The following is a 23,112-nucleotide window of genomic DNA, read 5'->3' on the forward strand; positions in this document are numbered from 1 at the left end:
GTAGAGAGCATTGTCAAAACTGAATACAATTATATCCACCTCTCAACTGAAGGCAAAAAAGCAAACACATAGCTATTAAATGCCGTAATAAAGGATTATTTCCTCCTCCCACCCCCAAAAAAACAAACAAGTTATCACCTGTCCTTAGAATAGTTGATAACGTGCTGAATCCTGGGGGTCTGACTTATGGGAACCCGAGTGATCTAGAGAACAGGGCTGGGCAGTCTCGGTGTGACTTAAGCAGAGGTGGGCATGCTCAGCCCCCGCCATATTCATTGTCACTGACTACTAGAAATAGCTGCGTGCAGTGCTTAGCTTCCTCCAGTAGTCCCGTAAACAATGAATGTGCACCAAATGTACACAGTATATACCGGTGCATCTCAATAAATTAAAATATCTTCAAAAAGTTAATATATTTCAGTAATTTGTATATTATTTAGAGTCATTACACACAGAGGGATCTATTCCTATATATTATATAGAGTCATTACACACAGAATGATCTATTTCTATATATTATATAGAGTCATTACACACAGAGGGATCTATTCCAAGTGTTTATTTCTGTTCATGTTGATGATTATGGCTTACAGCCAAAGAAGACCCAAAAGTCAAAAAGTCATTATCTAAGAAAATTAGAATATTATATATTAAGACCAACTGAAAAAATGATTTTAAACTCAGAAATGTTGGTGCCTACTGAAAAGTCTGTACAGTAAATGCCACAATACTTGGTCGGGGATCCTTTTGCATGAATTACTACATCAATGTGGCGTGGCATAGAGGCGATCAGCCTGTGGCACTGCTGAGGTGTTATGGAAGCCCAGGTTGCTTTGATAGCAGCCTTCAGCTCGTCTGCATTGTTGGGTCTGGTGTCTCTCATCTTCCTCTTGACAATACCCCATAGATTCTCTCGAGTTTGCTGGCCAATCAAGCCCAGTGATACTGTGGTTAGCAAACCAGGTACTTGTACTTTTGGCAGTGTGGACAGGAGCCAAGTCCCGCTGGAAAATGAAATTTCCATCTCCAAAAAGCTTGTCGGCAGAAGTGCTCTAAAATGTCCTGGTAGACGGCTGCGCTGACTTTGGTCTTGATAAAACACAGTGGAGCTACACCAGCAGATGACATGGCTCCCCAAACCATCACTGATTGTGGAGACTTCAAACTACACCTCAAACAGCTTGGATTGTGGCCTCTCCACTCTTCCTCCAGACTCTGGGACCGCGATTTCCAAATGAAATGCAAAATTTACTTTCATCTGAAAATTACACCGTGGACCACTGAGAACAGCCCAGTTCTTTTTCTCCTTGGCCCAGGTAAGACGCTTCTAGCGTTGTCTATTGGTCATGAGTGGCTTGACACAAGGAATGTGACCCTTATAGCCCATGTCCTGGATATGTCTGTGTGTGGTGGCTCTTGAAACACTGACTCCAGCAGTAGTCCACTCCTTGTGAATCTCCCCCAAATTTTTGAATGGCCTTTTCTTAACAATTCAATCAAGGCTGCGATTATCCCGGTTTCTTGTGCACTTTTTTCTTCCACTCAAGTTTCCACTAATCTGTTTGGATACTGCCAGCTTATTTAGCAATGACCTTTTGTGGCTTACCCTCCTTGTGGAGTGTGTAAAGGACTGCCTTCTGGACAGCTGTCAAGTCAGCAGTCTCCCCCATGACTGTGTAGCCTACTGAACCAGACTAAGGGACCATTTTAAATGCTTAGGAAGTCTTTGCAGGTGTTTTGGGTTAATTATTCTAATTTTCTGAGATAATGACTTTTGGGTTTTCATTGGCTGTAAGCCATAATCATCAACATTAACAGAAATAAACACTTGAAATAGATCCCCCTGTGTGTAATGACTCTATATAATATACTAGAAGGTGGCCCGATTCTACGCATCGGGCATTCTAGAATTTACGTATTGTGTAGTTCATGTATGATTTTTGTTATATATATAGATGTTGTTGTCTGTAGTTACCAAGTGTTTGTGTAGGGCGCTGTACATGTTCTGGGTGTTGTCTGGGTGTGGCGGGGGGTGAGAGCGGTGTTGTATGTGTGTTGCGTGTGTTGCGTTGTTTGTGGAGCGCTGTGTGTCTGTAGAGTTGTGTGTGTGTGTGTTGCGCGGTTTGTGTGGGTGTGGTGTGTTTTGGGGGAGGTATGTTTTGTGCAGTGTGTGTGTGTTGCGCGGTATGTGCGTATATTTATGTATGCCGTGGTGTTTGTGTGTTGGGTGTTGTGTGTGTGCAGCGTTGTCTGTGTGTGTGGGTGTCTGTGTAGGGCGGTGTTTGTGGTTCCCAGTGTGTGTGTGGTGTGTTGTGTGTGTGTGTGTGTGTGTTGGGGGGAGGTGTGCACCCCCATCGTGCTCCATCCCCCATGCTGCGCACCCCCCATCGTGCTCCATCCCCCATGCTGCGCACTCCCCATCTTGCTCTATCCCCCATGCTGCGCACTCCCCATCGTGCTCCATCCCCTATGCTGCACACTCCCAAACGTGCTCCATCCGCCATACTGCGCACTCCCCATCGTGCTGCATCCCCCATGCTGCGCACTCCCCATCTTGCTCTATCCCCCATGCTGCGCACTCCCCATCGTGCTCCATCCCCTATGCTGCACACTCCCAAACGTGCTCCATCCGCCATACTGCGCACTCCCCATCGTGCTGCATCCCCCATGCTGCGCACTCCCAAACGTGCTCCATCCGCCATGCTGCGCACTCCCAAACGTGCTCCATCCGCCATGCAGCGCACTCCCAAACGTGGTCCATCCGCCATGCTGCACACTCCCAAACGTGCTCCATCCGCCATGCTGCGCACTCCCAAACGTGCTCCATCCGCCATGCTGCGCACTCCCAAACGTAGTCCATCCGCCATGCTGCGAACTCCCAAACGTGCTCCATCCACCATGCTGCGCACTCCCAAACGTGCTCTATCCGTCATACTGCGCACTCCCCATCGTGCTGCATCCCCCATGCTGCGCACTCCCAAACGTGCTCCATCCGCCATGCTGCGCACTCCCAAACGTGCTCCATCCGCTATGCTGCGCACTCCCAAACGTGCTCCATCCGCCATGCTGCGCACTCCCAAACGTGGTCCATCCGCCATGCTGCGCACTCCCAAACGTGCTCCATCCGCCATGCTGCGCACTCCGAAACGTGCTCCATCCGCCATGCTGCGCACTCCCAAACGTGCTCCATCCGCCATGCTGCGCACTCCCAAACGTGGTCCATCCGCCATGCTGCGCACTCCCAAACGTGCTCCATCCGCCATGCTGCGCACTCCCAAACGTGCTCCATCCGCCATGCTGCGCACTCCCAAACGTGCTCCATCCGCCATGCTGCGCACTCCCAAACGTGGTCCATCCGCCATGCCGCGCACTCCCAAACGTGCTCCAACCCCCATGCTGCGCACTCCCCATCGTGCTCCATCCCCCATGCTGCGCACCCCCCATCGTGCTCCATCCCCCATGCTGCACCAGCATCAGCCTCTCTGCCCCCAGCATCAGCCTCTCTCCTCTCAGCATCAGCCTCTCTCCTCCCAGCATCAGCCTCTCTCCTCCCAGCATCAGCCTCTCTGTCCCCAGCATCAGCCTCTCTGTCCCCAGCATCAGCCTCTCTCCTCCCAGCCTCAGCCTCCCCCAGCATCAGTCTCTCTTCTCTCTCTCGCTATATGGAATATACTTAGAAAAAGGTCTTTAGCGCAAAATAACGCAGTACACTAAACTGTTTTTTCTGTGTGGTTGCTCCATTTGGGACTTTCATGGCAGGTTGATAAAATGTGCATACATTTTCAATAAATGCAGCTCCCTCTGCTGGGACCCCCATCTATCTCAAGAATGAGGCCCCACACTGCACTCATAGGATGGAGAGGCTGGCTGGTCATGCATCTTCTATACATTTCTATGAGAGTGCAGAAAATTTGAAGAGCAAGCATACAGGACTATCTATCTGCCGTTTATGGCAGATCCTATTGATATGACATAAATGTTCCAGATAAGACAACCCCTTTAAGTAGAATGGCATTCACTATGATGGAAATCCAAGAAATCTTATTATAATGGGCTTAGTCAGGTGCCAATATTTTGTATCTGAATGGCCCCATGCCACAGTGGTCGCCTCAGAGACTCCGCTCCACCTCCAGGGACACCGCAGGGACTTCTCTTTGGGATATTCTCTGGCAACAGGTATGTCAGGTTCACTTACATAGGAGTCGTGACGCCACTCTCGGTTTGCGGTCAGGGTTATGGGTGACCACCACTGCAGTTTAACAAGCATCTGGGGCTGATGGAATCTGCAGTCTGGTGGTATGGCCTCCCGAGAGTGAGGCTGGCCCCAGGGGCTCGGGTGTGTGTGTGTGTGTGTGGAACCACAGGTCGCAGAATAACTCAAGCACAGTCCAAGGTGTCCTTCAACTTGTTTACTCACTTTCAGTTGGCATTGTGAGGTAACCCGGGCGATGCTGAGATACACCAGGTGGGAACCAGGTATCCGCCAGACTGATGTAGGGGTGACTGTTAGCTCGCCTTCCTAGGACTTCTTGTTCGGACAACCCCTGACTTAAAGTACTGAGGGATTCATCCAGGGAAGTCGCAACTGCCTTTTCTCCCCTTCCTGGCCTGTTTGCTGGCAGCGTGGACCAAGGTGGACAGCTTCAGGCTCGATCCTCCGTATGGGCCCCCTCATTGCTGCTGATGCTCGGACTCTGTGTTAGTTGGTGTGGGACTTGCTGTCCACCCCACCGGCAGGTTTACCAGACCACTAAATTGATGTCTAGCTCTAGGGACCTGTTCCCCGTGCGTGCCTAGCCCTCTAGAAGTCTCCGTACATGACTGTCACAAACCACCGGGGGGGTCACTCAGCAATCCCCCGCGCTGGCTACCAGTACGTCACAATCGGGGGGTAACAAGTGGGGGTCACCCCTCCTTTATACCTCCCGACCGACAGACAGAGCACGTGATGCGCTCTCTAGCGCCCCTCTTATAGTCAGGCCAATTATGGAATTGCCCGACAATAAGCAAGGAGGCCGCTATACTACTTATGAAACCTATATTGACCTCCATATATAAAAATTATGCTCACTTATGAACAGACAATATTGTAAGATTTTGAAAAATGTATTCATATATTACAAAGGGATACAAAAAAGTGCAACACAAAGTGCAATGTGCATAAAACCAAGTGCTGACAGTCAGGGCAGCATGTCAGAATAAAACAGACCACAAAGATCAGGAAGCCTTGCAGGGCATGAGTATAACAGATAGTGTATATAGTTAAATTTCATATAATGTAAGCATGATAATACACACCCAGTTACAATGATAATAAGGCAGCAAATGGGCAACCTAGACAGACACGTACAGTGGTCACAGAGGACCTGACACAAGGCAGGAGTATATAGAAAATTTATAAGATCCAAGTTCATATATAGTAGGCAAGATAATGAACGGCTGAATACATCATGATTAAACTCCACACTTGACCTGAAATAGACATGCTTGTCAGAGAGCTACCAATAGATAGAGGCACATGCAATGAATGATGCAGTAGCCCATCAGAACCATTCATTCGTATGGCCAGCAAGATCATCCATAGTGTAACAAGGGTTAAACCGGGGAGGTATAATAGCCCACCAGGAAAAAACGTAGTAGCCTGCCTGACACGCCGCCCTGCACCTCAGACGCGTTTCGCCACCAGCTTCATCGGTGAGGTGCAGGAGTGACAGTCAGGGCTGCTTATATTGTGAGGGAACATTACTCACCATCCTATCGCGGCGCGCCCTGAAGATCCGATGCCCATCCTCCAGTGCGTCCGGCGTTCAGGAAGCGGGTCTGCGCATGCGCGCATCCCCGCACCCATGTGATCACCGGACACAGAGGGGAGGAGAAATCAGAGCTCCATGCGCGCACAGGATGGCGCCAAATCCACCATATTTGAATGGGGCAAACAGAAGGGCAGTAGTATATCCGGGATAACAATATCAACCATACGTTAAACATTATTTATATGTAGCCGATCCCAATATACAGGCATTGTATAATCCGTTGTTATCCATATGATCATTAGTCCATAAGCCTCCTCTTGTCCCGACGTTTCCATTATAAGGCGATACAAGCAGCCATGACTGAAACAAACAATAAATTTAAAAATATGTTTAAGAATCATTAAAACGGCACATGATAAGCAGTCATGAAAAGCCCCCTAAAAACAAATCCAATGCAGACCATGAGCTAGAAACCTAATCACACCAAAAATGGTTTAAAGCTAATCATATCATTGAGGCCTTTAGGTTTTATTGTATCTAAGGTTATGATCCATTTAGCTTCCTTCCTATAAATGGCATTTTTGAAATCACCCCCTCGCGCACCAAGATAAATTTTGTCAATCCCTCTAAATCTAAGTAGGCGCCAATTGCAGTCATGCCGCTCTTTGAAATGTTTGGGAATATTTTTCAGTAACATAATCTCTTCGGACTTTGTTATTTTGGCCGCATTTCTCACATCCCGGATATGCTCCAGGATGCGGACCCGGAACTCCCGGGTCGTCAGGCCCACATAAATGAGGCCGCAGGGACAAGTTGCCCAATAGATAACGCCAGAGGAACGACAATTAATATAATGTAAGATCTTATATCTATTTGTATGGGATGAATCCCAAAATTCCTCTGCTCGATCCATTTGTGGGCAAGCCCCACAATCCCCACAAGAACGTGAGCCCCATCTAGGACCTCTACTTATCCCAAACACATTTCCACTTTTCGGGATATAGTGACTTTTGACAATCTGATCTTTTAACGTTTTAGACCTCTTTGGTGTCACCGCAGGTCTGGGGGTAAGTATATGAGACAGGTCACTATCAGAAAGTAGCACAGACCAATATTTCCCAATGATAGCAGTCATCTCCCTCCACTGTGCGTGGTAGGGCGTGATGAAACGAACTGTATCATCATTTCTTTTCGGGCGGATGTTTAGCAGGGCATCACGTGGGGTATTTCTAGCTCGAATATATCCATCCTGTATGATTTTATCCTTATAATGCCTCGCTCTAAAGCGTCTTTTTAGATCTACAGATTGTTGCTCAAAGGATTTATCATCAGAGCAAACCCGTCGGGCCCGCAAAAATTGCCCAGTTGGTATAGCGCTAATCACCTTAGTCGGATGTGATGATCGGGCACTTAGAAGTGAATTCACTGCCGTGGTTTTTCGAAAAATATCGGTGCATAGTGTTCCATCCGTCCCTTTTGAAACTCGTACGTCCAGATATTCAATTTTTTCATCGCTGTAAACATAGGTAAGTTTAATGTTATTTGTGTTGACATTAAGTCCCTGCATGAATGCATCCAGCTGATCGATGTCCCCCTGCCATATCAAAAAAATATCGTCGATGAAGCGCAGCCACATGTGGACTGCGCCCATCTCAGATGTTGGAAGATTCAGGGACCGTTCCCAAAAACCAAGAAAGAGGTTTGCGTATGAGGGCGCACAAGACGCCCCCATCGCAACTCCCCTCTCCTGGAGATAGAACCGGTCCCTGAAAAGAAAAAAATTATGAAATAAAACAAATCTCAATAAAAGCAGGAGGAGATCGATCAGCTGGACACTCAAATCAGTGGATCGTAAGAAAAAGTCAACAGCAGCAATACCATCTTCATGGGCTATAGACGTGTACAAAGACTCCACGTCAGCTGTTACCATGATGATATTAGCCTCAAACGTAATGCCCTCCAGACGATTCAGAAACTCCGTGGAATCCCGAATATATGAGGGAAGGGCAGTAACCAACGGTTGCAAATAATAGTCTAGGAACCTGGAAATAGGCTCACATAGACTGCCATTCCCAGACACAATTGGTCTACCTGGTGGACAATCAATGTTTTTATGCACCTTGGGCAGGAAATATATAGTCGGGATGACTGGATGTTCCACCAAAAGTCCCTCAAAGACAGACTTAGGTATGATGTTTCTCTCAAAGGCCAGAAACAGTAAATCATGCAACTCATTTTTATATTGGACTAAAGGACTTGACTGCAACCTGGTATAACAGGAGGTATCATTGAGCTGGCGGAATGCCTCTGCTTCATATTTGTCACTAGACCAGAGAACTATATTGCCCCCCTTGTCGGCCTGCTTGATTACCACATCATTCATATTCTTGAGCTCTTTAAGCGCCAATCGTTGTTTATAGTTCAGGTTATCATGGGTGCGTTTACGTGGCAAACACCTAAACTCTTGCATCACTAATTTAGTGAATAATTCAATTGTCGGACAGGTCGACAAAGGGGGGAACACAGTGGATCTCTTTTTAATAAAAGCAGGAAAGATGGATGGGCTATCATTCTCCTGCTCAGCCAGTAGCGACTCCAATGTCCTCGCTGCTTCCAAATCTTCAACTGCTAAATCTGGGTAAGATCCCATATCCCTTTTCAAAAAATATTTTTTAAAAAGCAGTTTCCGACTAAATAGATTTAAATCTTTGATAGCAGTAAAGACATCAAAATCCGCCACTGGCGAGAAGGAGAGACCCAGTCTTAAAACAGTTAGCTGGTCTTCTGTTAAGATTTTATCTGTAAGGTTTATTACCTGTAATGTGTCAGTCTGATCAGCAGGTCTCTTGGCCTCCTGACGCTGTTTCTTCCTTGCATAGTTTCTGGTCACCATTCTGTTACCAGAAAAGTTGTTATAATTCTGGCCTCTAAAGGGTCCACGGAATTGTGATGATCCTTCCCCAGAGGAGATGGAGTCAGTATTCGATTGTGATCTGGACTGACCCATTGATCCTGCCTTGAAGAATTTCTGCTGATGCCATTTGAATACATTTCCATTCTGGTAATCCTCAATGTCGCGTTTAAACTTCTGCGCTTTTTTCTGCTTAATATCGGTCTCCCACTGCTCAAATTCCTTAGTAAGCTCTTTATCAAATGCAGCGAGATTGGCTTCAGATATGTTTTGTTTAAGCTCCATATCAACTTTCTCAATTTCTACCTCCAGCTCAGTCAATCTTTTTTTATCAATGCCAATAAGTAATTCTAACATTGTCCGTGAACAGAGCTTGCACGCCTCTTCCCACCTACTTTTAAAGACATCATCCTCAACCACAAAGGCTGGGAATGTCTGAATCCGCAGTCCCCTTGGGACAATGTCCCTGCTTAGGTACTGCTCCAAAGAGGCCTTATTCCACCACGTCTTAGTGCGCTTAAATAATAGATTTTTCAATTTTACTTGTAGCTCACGGTGCTGCATTGGAGGTGAGGGACCTGCATGACCGCCACCACTGCCGAACACATCGGTGACCTGTGTTGCCCAATTTGCATCCCGTCCTCGATAATCCATTATAGGACCTATATTCACCAAAGAAAACAAAAGAAAACAAAACTGAATATTCCAGTCCATCCTAGTCATTAAAGACATAGAGTGTCACCAAATATAAACTGAAGAAACCTATATTGACCTCCATATATAAAAATTATGCTCACTTATGAACAGACAATATTGTAAGATTTTGAAAAATTTATTCATATATTACAAAGGGATACAAAAAAGTGCAACACAAAGTGCAATGTGCATAAAACCAAGTGCTGACAGTCAGGGCAGCATGTCAGAATAAAACAGACCACAAAGATCAGGAAGCCTTGCAGGGCATGAGTATAACAGATAGTGTATATAGTTAAATTTCATATAATGTAAGCATGATAATACACACCCAGTTACAATGATAATAAGGCAGCAAATGGGCAACCTAGACAGACACGTACAGTGGTCACAGAGGACCTGACACAAGGCAGGAGTATATAGAAAATTTATAAGATCCAAGTTCATATATAGTAGGCAAGATAATGAACGGCTGAATACATCATGATTAAACTCCACACTTGACCTGAAATAGACATGCTTGTCAGAGAGCTACCAATAGATAGAGGCACATGCAATGAATGATGCAGTAGCCCATCAGAACCATTCATTCGTATGGCCAGCAAGATCATCCATAGTGTAACAAGGGTTAAACCGGGGAGGTATAATAGCCCACCAGGAAAAAACGTAGTAGCCTGCCTGACACGCCGCCCTGCACCTCAGACGCGTTTCGCCACCAGCTTCATCGGTGAGGTGCAGGAGTGACAGTCAGGGCTGCTTATATTGTGAGGGAACATTACTCACCATCCTATCGCGGCGCGCCCTGAAGATCCGATGCCCATCCTCCAGTGCGTCCGGCGTTCAGGAAGCGGGTCTGCGCATGCGCGCATCCCCGCACCCATGTGATCACCGGACACAGAGGGGAGGAGAAATCAGAGCTCCATGCGCGCACAGGATGGCGCCAAATCCACCATATTTGAATGGGGCAAACAGAAGGGCAGTAGTATATCCGGGATAACAATATCAACCATACGTTAAACATTATTTATATGTAGCCGATCCCAATATACAGGCATTGTATAATCCGTTGTTATCCATATGATCATTAGTCCATAAGCCTCCTCTTGTCCCGACGTTTCCATTATAAGGCGATACAAGCAGCCATGACTGAAACAAACAATAAATTTAAAAATATGTTTAAGAATCATTAAAACGGCACATGATAAGCAGTCATGAAAAGCCCCCTAAAAACAAATCCAATGCAGACCATGAGCTAGAAACCTAATCACACCAAAAATGGTTTAAAGCTAATCATATCATTGAGGCCTTTAGGTTTTATTGTATCTAAGGTTATGATCCATTTAGCTTCCTTCCTATAAATGGCATTTTTGAAATCACCCCCTCGCGCACCAAGATAAATTTTGTCAATCCCTCTAAATCTAAGTAGGCGCCAATTGCAGTCATGCCGCTCTTTGAAATGTTTGGGAATATTTTTCGGTAACATAATCTCTTCGGACTTTGTTATTTTGGCCGCATTTCTCACATCCCGGATATGCTCCAGGATGCGGACCCGGAACTCCCGGGTCGTCAGGCCCACATAAATGAGGCCGCAGGGACAAGTTGCCCAATAGATAACGCCAGAGGAACGACAATTAATATAATGTAAGATCTTATATCTATTTGTATGGGATGAATCCCAAAATTCCTCTGCTCGATCCATTTGTGGGCAAGCCCCACAATCCCCACAAGAACGTGAGCCCCATCTAGGACCTCTACTTATCCCAAACACATTTCCACTTTTCGGGATATAGTGACTTTTGACAATCTGATCTTTTAACGTTTTAGACCTCTTTGGTGTCACCGCAGGTCTGGGGGTAAGTATATGAGACAGGTCACTATCAGAAAGTAGCACAGACCAATATTTCCCAATGATAGCAGTCATCTCCCTCCACTGTGCGTGGTAGGGCGTGATGAAACGAACTGTATCATCATTTCTTTTCGGGCGGATGTTTAGCAGGGCATCACGTGGGGTATTTCTAGCTCGAATATATCCATCCTGTATGATTTTATCCTTATAATGCCTCGCTCTAAAGCGTCTTTTTAGATCTACAGATTGTTGCTCAAAGGATTTATCATCAGAGCAAACCCGTCGGGCCCGCAAAAATTGCCCAGTTGGTATAGCGCTAATCACCTTAGTCGGATGTGATGATCGGGCACTTAGAAGTGAATTCACTGCCGTGGTTTTTCGAAAAATATCGGTGCATAGTGTTCCATCCGTCCCTTTTGAAACTCGTACGTCCAGATATTCAATTTTTTCATCGCTGTAAACATAGGTAAGTTTAATGTTATTTGTGTTGACATTAAGTCCCTGCATGAATGCATCCAGCTGATCGATGTCCCCCTGCCATATCAAAAAAATATCGTCGATGAAGCGCAGCCACATGTGGACTGCGCCCATCTCAGATGTTGGAAGATTCAGGGACCGTTCCCAAAAACCAAGAAAGAGGTTTGCGTATGAGGGCGCACAAGACGCCCCCATCGCAACTCCCCTCTCCTGGAGATAGAACCGGTCCCTGAAAAGAAAAAAATTATGAAATAAAACAAATCTCAATAAAAGCAGGAGGAGATCGATCAGCTGGACACTCAAATCAGTGGATCGTAAGAAAAAGTCAACAGCAGCAATACCATCTTCATGGGCTATAGACGTGTACAAAGACTCCACGTCAGCTGTTACCATGATGATATTAGCCTCAAACGTAATGCCCTCCAGACGATTCAGAAACTCCGTGGAATCCCGAATATATGAGGGAAGGGCAGTAACCAACGGTTGCAAATAATAGTCTAGGAACCTGGAAATAGGCTCACATAGACTGCCATTCCCAGACACAATTGGTCTACCTGGTGGACAATCAATGTTTTTATGCACCTTGGGCAGGAAATATATAGTCGGGATGACTGGATGTTCCACCAAAAGTCCCTCAAAGACAGACTTAGGTATGATGTTTCTCTCAAAGGCCAGAAACAGTAAATCATGCAACTCATTTTTATATTGGACTAAAGGACTTGACTGCAACCTGGTATAACAGGAGGTATCATTGAGCTGGCGGAATGCCTCTGCTTCATATTTGTCACTAGACCAGAGAACTATATTGCCCCCCTTGTCGGCCTGCTTGATTACCACATCATTCATATTCTTGAGCTCTTTAAGCGCCAATCGTTGTTTATAGTTCAGGTTATCATGGGTGCGTTTACGTGGCAAACACCTAAACTCTTGCATCACTAATTTAGTGAATAATTCAATTGTCGGACAGGTCGACAAAGGGGGGAACACAGTGGATCTCTTTTTAATAAAAGCAGGAAAGATGGATGGGCTATCATTCTCCTGCTCAGCCAGTAGCGACTCCAATGTCCTCGCTGCTTCCAAATCTTCAACTGCTAAATCTGGGTAAGATCCCATATCCCTTTTCAAAAAATATTTTTTAAAAAGCAGTTTCCGACTAAATAGATTTAAATCTTTGATAGCAGTAAAGACATCAAAATCCGCCACTGGCGAGAAGGAGAGACCCAGTCTTAAAACAGTTAGCTGGTCTTCTGTTAAGATTTTATCTGTAAGGTTTATTACCTGTAATGTGTCAGTCTGATCAGCAGGTCTCTTGGCCTCCTGACGCTGTTTCTTCCTTGCATAGTTTCTGGTCACCATTCTGTTACCAGAAAAGTTGTTATAATTCTGGCCTCTAAAGGGTCCACGGAATTGTGATGATCCTTCCCCAGAGGAGATGGAGTCAGTATTCGATTGTGATCTGGACTGACCCATTGATCCTGCCTTGAAGAATTTCTGCTGATGCCATTTGAATACATTTCCATTCTGGTAATCCTCAATGTCGCGTTTAAACTTCTGCGCTTTTTTCTGCTTAATATCGGTCTCCCACTGCTCAAATTCCTTAGTAAGCTCTTTATCAAATGCAGCGAGATTGGCTTCAGATATGTTTTGTTTAAGCTCCATATCAACTTTCTCAATTTCTACCTCCAGCTCAGTCAATCTTTTTTTATCAATGCCAATAAGTAATTCTAACATTGTCCGTGAACAGAGCTTGCACGCCTCTTCCCACCTACTTTTAAAGACATCATCCTCAACCACAAAGGCTGGGAATGTCTGAATCCGCAGTCCCCTTGGGACAATGTCCCTGCTTAGGTACTGCTCCAAAGAGGCCTTATTCCACCACGTCTTAGTGCGCTTAAATAATAGATTTTTCAATTTTACTTGTAGCTCACGGTGCTGCATTGGAGGTGAGGGACCTGCATGACCGCCACCACTGCCGAACACATCGGTGACCTGTGTTGCCCAATTTGCATCCCGTCCTCGATAATCCATTATAGGACCTATATTCACCAAAGAAAACAAAAGAAAACAAAACTGAATATTCCAGTCCATCCTAGTCATTAAAGACATAGAGTGTCACCAAATATAAACTGAAGAAACCTATATTGACCTCCATATATAAAAATTATGCTCACTTATGAACAGACAATATTGTAAGATTTTGAAAAATTTATTCATATATTACAAAGGGATACAAAAAAGTGCAACACAAAGTGCAATGTGCATAAAACCAAGTTGCAGGCCTTGGGTCCAGTGGTCGGCAGCTCGGGCAAGTGCCCGCCGGTGGTCAGCCCAGGAGTCCTTTGGTCCCTTCTGTAGGCTCCGGAACTTCTTGCGGTAGGACTCTGGAGTGAGGTTGTACTGTTGGATCAGGGCCCGCTTGATGGTGTCGTAGCCCTGATCTGCCTCAGCAGGCAAGTCCCCAAGGACATCCAGGGCCTTACCCCTTAAACGGGGGGTCAGGTATTTGGCCCACTGGTCCTTGTTCAGATGATGCTGCAAGCAAGTCCGTTCAAAAGCAGTCAAGAAAGAGTCCAAGTCTCCATCCTTCTCCAGCACTGGGAAGTCCTCAACACGGACCTTTGGAAGTTTGGTGTCTGGAAGGTCACGGGTGGCTGATGAGGGCCGGAGCTGAGCTAGCTGCAGCTGGTAGTTACGCTCTGCCTGGCGCTCTTCACGCGCTGCTTGCCGCTCACGCTCGGCCATGAGTTCCTTGTAGCCCTCCCGGTCTCCAGCCTGGCGTAGGGCCATAGCCATTTGAAGAAGGCTATCCGAGCCTCCCAGGCTCGGTGGAATGGCACGTGGTGATCTGCGGCCCGCTGCGGAGCCTGGTGATTCACTGTCCATTGCAGAGCGGAGGGCTGGCATCTGGCTCGTTGAGGACCCTTGGGCGAGCTGCTCCTCATCTTGTCCAGCAGTGCCCGGTTGTGCAATGTCCTCTGCAGAGCTGTTTTCTGGCGTCGAGCTCCTGGAGGACTCGTGGGCAACCTCCTCATTGCTGTCCACAGCACCGTCTTCCCTCTCTTCGGCTCCTGCTTTAGCATTGGCCAGTTGCATAGCTCTGCTCCTGGTGCCATCAGCCATTCTTGCAGACTTTTGGTCACTGACACAGAACTGACACCTGATGCCTCCACACACCTTACAGTATCTGCACTCTGACACTCTAGTGTTGAGCTGGTCTGAAGACCCCAGCAGCCACAGCTGCTGCAGGCAGTCTTTAGTGTCTGGGAGTATGGGTCTCACACTCACACACACTATTATCTCGATCCCACCGCTATGCCACCAATATGTCACAAACCACCGGGGGGGTCACTCAGCAATCCCCCGCGCTGGCTACCAGTACGTCACAATCGGGGGGTAACAAGTGGGGGTCACCCCTCCTTTATACCTCCCGACCGACAGACAGAGCACGTGATGCGCTCTCTAGCGCCCCTCTTATAGTCAGGCCAATTATGGAATTGCCCGACAATAAGCAAGGAGGCCGCTATACTACTTATGCCGATTATTGAAGGGTCCCCGGTGAGAGTAGGGTATATATTCCCCCGACCTCCGCGGGCGGAATATATAAAATCTCCCCGAATCTCACTGGCCTCCCCACAATAATCCTTGGCACAAACTCGCTGCCACCAACCGCTTCACGGTAACTATTAGCCGAACACACAGACGTGGGATTCAAGATCGAGATAACAGAACAGCCCAAGATTAATTATATAATTTAATCGCCTAAAGCACACTAGAAACTACAATATATACAATAGGGAATCTACAGAATATACATATGTCAGAGTACAGTTACAGATAAAGCATGGTTTACAACAGGTATGCAATTCAATCAGTTACCTTGTGCGTCTGGCCACAGGGGGGCGCTGTAGACCAGGTTTCCAGGAACTCTCTCACAGGTCTGTCCCAACCAGGCCCCCGAGCAGAAGAACCTTGGAAAATGGCCGAAGCAGGGTTATCAACCTGGGCAAGTCCAGGTCCCCTCCTACCTTAGTGACCTCACAGGGAGCACTGCTCCACCCCTGGCTGGAGTTATGGACAAATTCACAACATGGAATATGGGCCATAACTTTGCCTGGGAGCGTCGTAGGCGGACGCCAATGCTCTCATTGTGACAGTTATGAATTTAGCTACAGAACGAGGGGACTCATGACCTGTCTGCCAGTTCCCCATTGGCTGATATCACGCCTGGGGCATTTCCCAAGCTCCCCCTTCCATAAAAAAGGTGTGCCAGCATCGTCCGCCTGCGCAAACACCATTTTTATGGTTGCCATATTTATCGGAGATATGGCTTGCGAGATATGAACCATTTTTTACTGGAGTCGTTCTGTCTGGCTACTTCCAAGCCTTGCTAATGAGATACAACTCTTGTTACAGGGTGACGGCAGGGAGTCATCCTGGGTCCATTGTCCTCACATCATCTCATCTCCATATCAGAGGAGATGGCTGTTGGAGGTGTAAGTGGGATGTGACACCTTCACAGATGCTGGACATTTGAGCACAAGAAGGGAGGGGGGCACTGCCAGGGAGTGATGAGAGCAATTATGACTTCTAGTCATAATTCCTCTTCATATCCCAGGATTTACCTCACACCTCCCCCCTTTTGAGGGCGCTAGGGGGCAGCACACTCCGGTGTTCCCCCGTGCGCCCGTCCGCGACCTCTCCTTGTCGGGACAGCCCGTCTGCGTTACCGTGGTCACGGCCCCTTTTGTGGCGAATGGTGAAGTCGTATTGCTGGAGCGCAAGGCTCCATCGCAACAATCGCCCATTCGTCCCAGAGACGGTGTGCAACCAGCTGAGGGGATTGTGGTCCGTCTCCACGATGAAGTGGCGCCCGTATAGATAGGGTTGCAGACGCTGCAGGGCCCACACTATGGCCAGGCACTCCTTCTCCATTGTAGAATAGGCCACTTCCCTTGGTAACAGCTTCCTGCTCAGGTACAAGACTGGGTGCTCTTGGCTCGCAGAGTCCACCTGGCTGAGCACCGCACCGAGGCCGAAGTCACTGGCGTCGGTCTGTACTACAAACGGCCGCGTGAAGTCGGCTGCCTGTAGCACGGGCGGGCTGGACAGGGCGTCCTTTAGGGCCCGGAAGGCTGTCTCGCAGTCCACTGTCCAATCGACTGCAGAGGGCAGCTTCTTCTTGGTGAGGTCCGTCAAGGGCTTTGCCAGGCTACTATAGCATGGAACAAACCTCCTATAGTACCCAGCGGTCCCCAAGAAGGACATCACCTGCTTCTTGGTCCTGGGGGTGGGCCAGGATGCGATGGCCTCCACTTTCTCAGGCTCGGGCTTCAGCGTTCCCCCACCTACCCGGTGACCGAGGTACTGGACCTCGCTCATGGCCAGCTGACACTTTCCCGGCTTGATGGTCAAACCTGCCCGGTGGATCCGCCTGAGCACCTGTGCTAGATGCTCTAGGTGGTCCTCCCAGGTGGGACTGAAGACGGCAATGTCATCCAGGTACGCGGCCGCGTACCCTTCAAGTCCCTTGAGCAGGGTGTTGACCATCCGCTGGAAAGTGGCAGGGGCATTCCTCATCCCGAATGGCATCACCGTGGACTCGTACAGTCCAAATGGGGTAATAAAGGCAGAGCGTTCCCTGGCCTTGCGAGTCAGGGGGATCTGCCAATATCCCCGGCTCAGATCCATGATGGTCAGGTACTGAGCCCCGGCCAACTGATCGAGCAGGTCATCGATGCGTGGCATTGGGTACGCATCGGCGACCGTGACCGCATTGAGCCCCCTGTAGTCCACGCAGAACCGAGTGGTTCGGTCCTTCTTAGGGACGAGGACTACAGGCGAGGCCCAAGCGCTGTTGGATGCCTGGATCACCCCCAGCTCCAGCATCTCGTCAATCTCCTGGCGCATGTGTTGCTGCACCTCCAGGGAGACCCGATATGCTGAACGCCGGATCGGGGGATGATCCCCAGTGTCCACGTAATGGACAGCCAAGTCAGTCCTTCCGGGCTGGTTGGTAAACAACCCCCGGAAGGGGTGTAGGGTGGCCCACAGCTGGGACCGTTGGTCCTCCAAGAGCTGGTGGCCAACCTCCACATCCTCAATGGATCCGCCTGCCCTAACCTGGGCTAGCATATCCAAGAGGGTTTCCGCTTCTCCCTCCTCGGGCAGGTTGCACACGGGGAGCGCACATGCCTCCCGCTCATGATGTGCCTTCATCATGTTCACATGGAAGGGCTTCCGCCTTCCACGGGCAGGGTCCAGGGTGACCAGGTACGTCACAGGGTTGAGCTGCTGGTACACGAGGTATGGGCCTTCCCAGGCTGCCTGAAGCTTGTCCTGTGGTACGGGGACCAGTAACCACACCTTTTGACCCACTTGGTAGGTCCTCTCACAAGCGTTCTGGTCGTACCAACGCTTCTGATCGGCCTGGGCTTGAGCCATATTGTCGTGTACCAGTTGCGTCAAGGCCTGCATTTTGTCCCGGAAGCGCATGACATACTCGATAACCGACACTCCAGGGGTGGCCAAATCCCCTTCCCAAGCCTCTTTCACCAGAGCCAGGGGGCCCCGCACACGTCGCCCGTACAGGAGCTCAAACGGTGAGAATCCTGTTGAGGCCTGTGGAACCTCCCGGTAAGCAAATAACAGGTGTGGGAGATACCGCTCCCAGTCACGCCCATGGGAGTCGACCAACATCTTAAGCATCTGCTTTAAGGTGCCATTGAACCGCTCGCACAGGCCATTAGTCTGTGGATGGTACGGGCTGGCCACCAGATGTCGCACCTGGACTTGCTTACAGAGGGTCTCCATCAGCTGGGACATGAATTGGGTCCCCCGGTCGGTGAGCATTTCCTGGGGAAAACCCACTCGGGAGAAAATCTCCAGCAATGCGGTGGCCACCTTGTCAGCCCGAATGGACGACAAGGCCACTGCTTCTGGGTACCGGGTGGCATAGTCCACTACCGTCAGTATGAAGCGTTTCCCGGAGCTGCTGGGGATGGCCAGCGGGCCGACCAGATCCACAGCCACCCTCCTGAAAGGCTCATCGATGATTGGCAGAGATACCAGTGGGGCTTTGGGGCGTGGCCCCGCCTTCCCCACTCTCTGACAGGTTTCACACGAACGGCAGTAGGCAGCCACATCGGCCCCCATTTTTGGCCAGTAGAAATGCTGGTTTAACCTGGCCTTGGTCTTAGCGATCCCTAGGTGTCCGGCCATCGGAATCTCATGTGCGATCCGCAACAACTCCGTCCGGAACGGATAGGGTACCACCAACTGTCGGTCCCTGGGCCACGCCTCCGGTGAACCCTGCTGGACCGTGGCCCGGTACAGCCGTCCTTGGTCCCAGACCACTCGCTCCGGGTCCGAGTCCGAGGGAGGCTGTGCCGCCTGCTCCTTTAGAGCTTTCAGGCTGTCGTCAGCTTCTAACGCTGCCTGAAACCCCTGACTAGATGTGGCCAGAATCGACGAGACTGTCACATCTTCAGTCAGTACCCCGGGACCTGTGTCCTGGCCTCCACCTGACTCGGCTGCCACTTGGTCAGAAGGGGAAGAGCTATCGGACCTCCGGGAGGCCCCTTGGCTTCCAGCACTCCCACTGCGGGTGACAGCGGCCACAGCCGCTGCGACCGTGGGTCGTGCCTGCTCCTCCTCCGTTCCTGACCAAGTCGCCGGTTCAGGCAGACCTACCTGGCTTCCTGACACCCCGGTTGTGGGGGAACCCTGCACCGAGATCTTACCTGGGAGCACTTCCGCTCCTGGACCGGCCCCAATCTCACCTGCCTGTTCCCCCCCTGCAGCAACAGAACCCCGCTGTGAAATCTCTGGGGACCCCACATTTGCTGTGGTAGCCCCCACCCCACACACTGGTCCTCCCCCTGCAGCACCCTGCTCTCTGCTTATCCCTGCAGAGGGCAACAGATCCCAGCTCACAGGCTGATTACTTGTAGAGGCATTGTCACACCTTTCTCTGACCCCCTCCCCTCCTGTCACAGCTGCAGCTGCGTGTGTGTCTATGGTGTCTGTGCAAGCAGAAATATCAGAGTTCACTCCCTCCTCCCTTACATCATTCATAGATAACACATTAACATTGTCCGGAGGCACGTCAGCACTGGCTGAAGGTTCAGCCTTTGGGGCGGGGCCAAACTGGGAGGTTATTTGCCCCAAGTCTGTCCCAAGTAGCACGTTTGCAGGGATCCGATCAGTTACCCCCACCTCCCTCACCCCTCGCCCTGCGCCCCAGTCCACATAAATGTCAGCAACAGGCAGCGCCGGGTCAATGCCTCCAATCCCGGAGACAGCGAGGGTTTTTCCAGGGATCAAGTCTTGGGGGGACACCATCTCAGGCCGCACCAGAGTCACCTCCGAGGCGCTGTCTCGCAGTCCTATGGTCACAGACCGGCCGACGGTGACAGGTTGGAAGCTGTCCAGGGACCTACCACCACCCCCACCCACACAATACACCTTGGGCGGCCCTTGGGACGGGGACGGAGCCGGGGCCTTGGGACGCTGAGGGCACATGGCCTTGAAGTGTCCAGGTAGGTTGCACTGGTGGCACCGTCTTGGTTCTGCCACGGGCCTGGAGAGGGGAGTTGAGGGGGACACCCCCTGCAGTCTAGGGGCAGGTGGGGCAGTCGCAGAGTTCATCTTACCCCCTCTCCAGGTGCTGCTGGTGGCCGCTCTCCTGGCCTCAGGGGCCCGGTTGTTGGTGTAGTCATCGGCAAGGGCAGCTGTAGCCGTGGACCCCTTTGGCTTCTGGTCTCGGATGAACTGGCGGAGATCCTCAGGGCAGTTCCACAAGAGTTGCTCCGTGATGAACAAGTCCAGGATCTCCGGTCCGGTGGAAAGCTGCAGGCCTTGGGTCCAGTGGTCGGCAGCTCGGGCAAGTGCCCGCCGGTGGTCAGCCCAGGAGTCCTTTGGTCCCTTCTGTAGGCTCCGGAACTTCTTGCGGTAGGACTCTGGAGTGAGGTTGTACTGTTGGATCAGGGCCCGCTTGATGGTGTCGTAGCCCTGATCTGCCTCAGCAGGCAAGTCCCCAAGGACATCCAGGGCCTTACCCCTTAAACGGGGGGTCAGGTATTTGGCCCACTGGTCCTTGTTCAGATGATGCTGCAAGCAAGTCCGTTCAAAAGCAGTCAAGAAAGAGTCCAAGTCTCCATCCTTCTCCAGCACTGGGAAGTCCTCAACACGGACCTTTGGAAGTTTGGTGTCTGGAAGGTCACGGGTGGCTGATGAGGGCCGGAGCTGAGCTAGCTGCAGCTGGTAGTTACGCTCTGCCTGGCGCTCTTCACGCGCTGCTTGCCGCTCACGCTCGGCCATGAGTTCCTTGTAGCCCTCCCGGTCTCCAGCCTGGCGTAGGGCCATAGCCATTTGAAGAAGGCTATCCGAGCCTCCCAGGCTCGGTGGAATGGCACGTGGTGATCTGCGGCCCGCTGCGGAGCCTGGTGATTCACTGTCCATTGCAGAGCGGAGGGCTGGCATCTGGCTCGTTGAGGACCCTTGGGCGAGCTGCTCCTCATCTTGTCCAGCAGTGCCCGGTTGTGCAATGTCCTCTGCAGAGCTGTTTTCTGGCGTCGAGCTCCTGGAGGACTCGTGGGCAACCTCCTCATTGCTGTCCACAGCACCGTCTTCCCTCTCTTCGGCTCCTGCTTTAGCATTGGCCAGTTGCATAGCTCTGCTCCTGGTGCCATCAGCCATTCTTGCAGACTTTTGGTCACTGACACAGAACTGACACCTGATGCCTCCACACACCTTACAGTATCTGCACTCTGACACTCTAGTGTTGAGCTGGTCTGAAGACCCCAGCAGCCACAGCTGCTGCAGGCAGTCTTTAGTGTCTGGGAGTATGGGTCTCACACTCACACACACTATTATCTCGATCCCACCGCTATGCCACCAATATGTCACAAACCACCGGGGGGGTCACTCAGCAATCCCCCGCGCTGGCTACCAGTACGTCACAATCGGGGGGTAACAAGTGGGGGTCACCCCTCCTTTATACCTCCCGACTGACAGACAGAGCACGTGATGCGCTCTCTAGCGCCCCTCTTATAGTCAGGCCAATTATGGAATTGCCCGACAATAAGCAAGGAGGCCGCTATACTACTTATGCCGATTATTGAAGGGTCCCCGGTAAGAGTAGGGTATATATTCCCCCGACCTCCGCGGGCGGAATATATAAAATCTCCCCGAATCTCACTGGCCTCCCCACAATAATCCTTGGCACAAACTCGCTGCCACCAACCGCTTCACGGTAACTATTAGCCGAACACACAGACGTGGGATTCAAGATCGAGATAACAGAACAGCCCAAGATTAATTATATAATTTAATCGCCTAAAGCACACTAGAAACTACAATATATACAATAGGGAATCTACAGAATATACATATGTCAGAGTACAGTTACAGATAAAGCATGGTTTACAACAGGTATGCAATTCAATCAGTTACCTTGTGCGTCTGGCCACAGGGGGGCGCTGTAGACCAGGTTTCCAGGAACTCTCTCACAGGTCTGTCCCAACCAGGCCCCCGAGCAGAAGAACCTTGGAAAATGGCCGAAGCAGGGTTATCAACCTGGGCAAGTCCAGGTCCCCTCCTACCTTAGTGACCTCACAGGGAGCACTGCTCCACCCCTGGCTGGAGTTATGGACAAATTCACAACATGGAATATGGGCCATAACTTTGCCTGGGAGCGTCGTAGGCGGACGCCAATGCTCTCATTGTGACAGTTATGAATTTAGCTACAGAACGAGGGGACTCATGACCTGTCTGCCAGTTCCCCATTGGCTGATATCACGCCTGGGGCATTTCCCAAGCTCCCCCTTCCATAAAAAAGGTGTGCCAGCATCGTCCGCCTGCGCAAACACCATTTTTATGGTTGCCATATTTATCGGAGATATGGCTTGCGAGATATGAACCATTTTTTACTGGAGTCGTTCTGTCTGGCTACTTCCAAGCCTTGCTAATGAGATACAACTCTTGTTACAGGGTGACGGCAGGGAGTCATCCTGGGTCCATTGTCCTCACATCATCTCATCTCCATATCAGAGGAGATGGCTGTTGGAGGTGTAAGTGGGATGTGACACCTTCACAGATGCTGGACATTTGAGCACAAGAAGGGAGGGGGGCACTGCCAGGGAGTGATGAGAGCAATTATGACTTCTAGTCATAATTCCTCTTCATATCCCAGGATTTACCTCACAATGACCAACTGATTCCCTTAGTGTCCTCTTGACCAACTGGCTTCCTCAGCGTCTTTCTGTCTAACTTCTGGTTACTGTTCTCCCCCGCCAACAGCCACTACACTTGCAGGGTCTGACTAGCGTGTCTGCGTGCCCGCTCTCCGCTTCAGACTCGGCTCAACTGCTCCTTCTCCTCTGACTGCCACTGCAACACACTAGCTTCCAGTCCCTCCCCTCACCACTAGCTGA

General features: G+C 49.9%; 1 protein-coding gene across 1 annotated transcript in view; it reads left to right on the top strand.

Moving 5' to 3' along the window:
• Positions 1-23,112, top strand: part of CDH17 (cadherin 17) — a 128,757-nt gene that overhangs the window by 87,778 nt on the left and 17,867 nt on the right. The window lies entirely within an intron of this gene.

This window comes from Anomaloglossus baeobatrachus, chromosome 6 (genome assembly GCF_048569485.1).
Source record: "Anomaloglossus baeobatrachus isolate aAnoBae1 chromosome 6, aAnoBae1.hap1, whole genome shotgun sequence".
Classification (NCBI taxonomy): domain Eukaryota; kingdom Metazoa; phylum Chordata; class Amphibia; order Anura; family Aromobatidae; genus Anomaloglossus; species Anomaloglossus baeobatrachus.